Consider the following 3991-nt stretch of genomic DNA (forward strand, 5'->3'; position numbering starts at 1 on the left):
ATGGTGGACCAGGCGAGAGGGGCTAAATGGCCAACTCCTGTTCCTATTGCCACCCCTCAAATATAGTGAATGATAAACAATAACGTAATCTGAAAAATAGGACTAACTACTTACAATACAATCCTGAGGGCCTGCCGTGAGGGGAAGCTGAGGATAACGAAACTTCAGTCTGTGCTCACGAGAAGACAGGTGAAATTAAAATCCAACAGAGGTAAATCACAACCGCTGGGCTCCCCGTCCCTCGCAATCTGTGCCTGTACCCAATGAGCACAACATTGCCCCCTGTGAACATTAATCTTTACACTGGGCATTGGAAATTTACTTGGAGCCCCAGCCCAACAAAACAAAGATCTTCACACCAGGGGCAGAGATCTTCAATCTTGGAAGAGAGTTCAAGTCCACCCACTTTCAATCATTTTGGTGTTTGGACAATTAGCTCCAAATGGGAAAGTTTAGGAGTTTGGAGCCCATGTGCGGATTCGAGTGATCAATGGCCACAGAGCACCAAGGGAATGATTGGGCAGTCAACCACCCGGCACCAGGACTTCAGGCCAGTCCCACTGTCCCTTCAGAGCTCATTGACCTGCACAATGAGGGCCTGGCAAGCCTTCACCCATTGCTGCAGCCATCCCTGGACTGGGCCTGGATACACTATTACCAGCCATTCTGCCACGAGTTACATGGACCCATTTCAACCCATTTCACTAACAGGAGGAACTGACGGAGGAGTGCAGTGTGTTACTAACACGGTATTGAGCACTCATTGTGTCGTTGACTGGAGACAGTGAGAAATGAGCAACCAGCCATTAGAAGATACAAGTGGTCACTGCTTTATTGGTCATTTGATAACTAGTTAAACTGGGTTTGCTTGTGTTTCCTGTTCAGGAACAAGGCAATCCAAGAAGCAGAGATCAGAGAGACGGCGCTCACAGTCAGGGCCAAGATCAGGACCACCTCAGACGCCACACCTATAAAGCAACAAGAAACCAATGGTTAGTGAAGGAAATACTGAGAGGAAAATGGAAACTAGCAGTCGGCAAACTCACCACCTGGAGACCTCTCCTGCATCCTTTGCTCAACATCATTAAGGGGCTCAGTTGCCAGGTCTGTCACATGAGGATCCAGAATGACCAAGGGTCCAAGTGAGGCCTCACCCTCCCACTTCAACTCAGCATCACTCTCTGCAATATCAAACATTCCAGTTAGAGGGTAAAGGGTGACCTCCAACAATCAAGAGGATCAATGTCCTACCAGGTCCAGATACAAGATCCCTCCTTCCTCTGGAATCAACGAGGAAATCCCTTGTGGCACTGCACTTGCCCAGATGACAACAGGCACACACGTCATTGGTCGATTCTTCCAATGGGGTCCAGCTCAACCAGAGAATCAGTTTATCAACCAGGTTGTCCATCACCCTTTAATCAACACATCCCTGAACGAGAGAGGGAACTTACATATTCTGGAAAGTACAAGCTTTGTTCATGGAATCTCTCCGATCCACTGCAGCAACTTTCAGGTGACAGGTGATGAAAATCTGAGGGACACATTCAATACAAGTTGTTATTTAGTGACCTCCTCCCTACACGGGGAACCCAATGTTTGGCTTCCTCTTACCAAGGAACGGTCATCTCCAAAGAAGCGGAACGCATCCAGATCAAACTGGAGTTTGTCCAGCTCACGTTCACCTCTTGGCAACACAAAGGTTGAAAAGGAGTCCTCAGCTTTGCTGTCCAGGAGGCAACTGAAGAAAGATTTAAAAAACAGACAAAGTGAATAAAGTGAACCTATTGAGACAGAACCAGCTGGAGAAAGCAGAGAGCTCCTTACCCATGGGAGTCAATGATGTTGTATCATGGGGTGGAATCCTTGTCTGGGCTCAATGTAGCTGCACAGCTGTCAATGTAGAGCTTCAAGGGCATGTGGTTGGTCATTGAAACAGAGGCCTCAATGTGAATGAGGTCACCCAGGTAATAGACAGTCGAGGTGCGCTCTGTAAGCCAGTCATCTGAAGTACAAGAGGAAAAGGGTTGGAGACAGTGGGTGTAACTCCCAGTGGGAGACGACAGAAAAGCACTCCCCATCCACCCATCACATACCGTTCATAAGACGCAGTGAGAATGACAGAAGCCCTTCTCCAGACTTGGTCGAGCTGAATGGGATCCAGGTGGGCTTGATAGGGTCACTGCTCACATTGCCCTTCCTGAAAGGACAGTACAGTAATTTCAGGACAACTTCACAGAACTGCACCTGCTGTAGACCTTATTTGCAATAGAGTAAAGATTCTTACCTAAAATAGTGGCACTCAATGGGAATGACAATGCGAATGACAATAACAGATCCACGAGCATTTGGGGTGTGGTTCAGGTGGGTGGTGTCAACCAGGAAATCGCCAGCCATCTGAAGGACATCAGGTTAAGGAATGAAGAGCTGGTCTCATTGAACAAAAGCTATTTCTGGTCATTTTCCTGCCCTGTTAAGCAGCAGTTTAAGGGGTTTCAGCTGCTCCTCAATGACATATGATTGAAGTAGCTCCACCATTGGTCGAAGTTGCCTGGAGCAGCCTCTGTTACTCTGCTCAGTCCACCTTCTGTTACAGGGGACTTCAGGCCTGCAGTCAGAAACCCATGAAATGATTGGCACTGCCAGATTTGATGAGCATTCTTTCCCATATAGATTAGAGCTTTCACCTTAAGGGGCTCAAGTTACCCCTGATATGGAGCACAAAACACAACATCACTTTTAAATCTCATCTGTGTCCGTGGAATCAGTGGTATTGGCAGGTGTAAGAACCAAAAGTGGAGTTCCCCTTTAATACACTGTATCCCAATTATTGTTCCACTTGTTTCATCTTTCAAGGGAAGTCTCAACAGGAACTTCCACACTGAACATTCATTGACCACAAGTTGAGGCAACAGGCCTGAATATCCACAGGAAGGAACGGAAAAGATAAATCAATTGAGGCACAAAAGAACAGAGTGGTTTGGAGAAATGCAGGTGAAGGTTCAAGGTCAATAGAATTGAATCTCAGAGTTAGAGAGTGGTAATGACCCATTTAAGAAAGATGCAGTCCCTCAGTGACAAGTTGAAGTTCTTTTTAAATATAAAGCGAAGATTGACATGTCAACATAAAGAAGTAGTTTCACACAGGGTGATACTTCACAGTGGGCAAAAATTTATACACAGATTTCATTCAGGGATCTCCTCAGTGGCTGGAGTTTCACCCGATGTTAATGAGTTCAGACTGGGCAGTAATGTACACAGTGAAATTGGAGCAAGAGTTGAGGAATCACATTACCTGCAATCTGCTGCCACATTCATGGAGCCCATAGTCAAAGAGGACAGTGTGGTTCTGAGAGTAGATCCCAGTTGGCCGACAACCTGCTGTCCCCAGGGTCAGGTCAGCAGCTTTAATCAGGTGCCTGGTTCTAAATAAATCCAAGTTTACCCTCACCAGCAGGTTCTGCTCTCCACACTGCACCATCACAGTCTGCAGTGGAGACAGACTTCTCCCCTCAGACACACTGAAATGGGAACCAAAGGGAGGGACATGAGGAGGGACTCTCTGGGGTACAGGGGTGGGTTTTACTCTTCTCCATGGAAATCTCTGCCCTCTAAACTGTTGCCAAATATCAGAGCAACAAACCGCTCCAACTAACACCAGCACTGGGAACAAACCTCTCACTACAAAATCCCCCATGATACCAAACAACTCAACTATCACTTTACCCACCAACCAGCACCCTTTTTTTCTTCTTTTTTTTTTGTGTTTTTTAGGCCCCCCTTTTATAAGAAGGGGGGGGGGGGGGTGTCGGGTGTGCTTAAGTACTAAAAACCAAATAAAACGAAACCAGGCATCAAATTAAAATTTTATTTTCCTCGTCCAGGATGCACTCCAGCCCCTGCAGTGCCCACCGGTCGCGGAAAGCCTCAAGCGTACCGGCAGACACCGCGTGCTCCATCTCCAGGGCCACCCGGGCGCGGAGCAACCCGC

The 3991-nt window shown here is 47.2% G+C and overlaps 1 pseudogene; it reads right to left on the bottom strand.

Annotated features, from left to right (window-relative positions):
• Window positions 1-1059: 1059 nt before the first annotated feature.
• On the bottom strand, window positions 1060-2397 carry LOC137302284 (zona pellucida sperm-binding protein 3-like; annotated as a pseudogene).
• Between the last annotated feature and the right edge of the window lie 1594 nt (window positions 2398-3991).

This window comes from Heptranchias perlo, chromosome 35, assembly GCF_035084215.1.
Source record: "Heptranchias perlo isolate sHepPer1 chromosome 35, sHepPer1.hap1, whole genome shotgun sequence".
Taxonomy (NCBI): Eukaryota; Metazoa; Chordata; class Chondrichthyes; order Hexanchiformes; family Hexanchidae; genus Heptranchias; species Heptranchias perlo.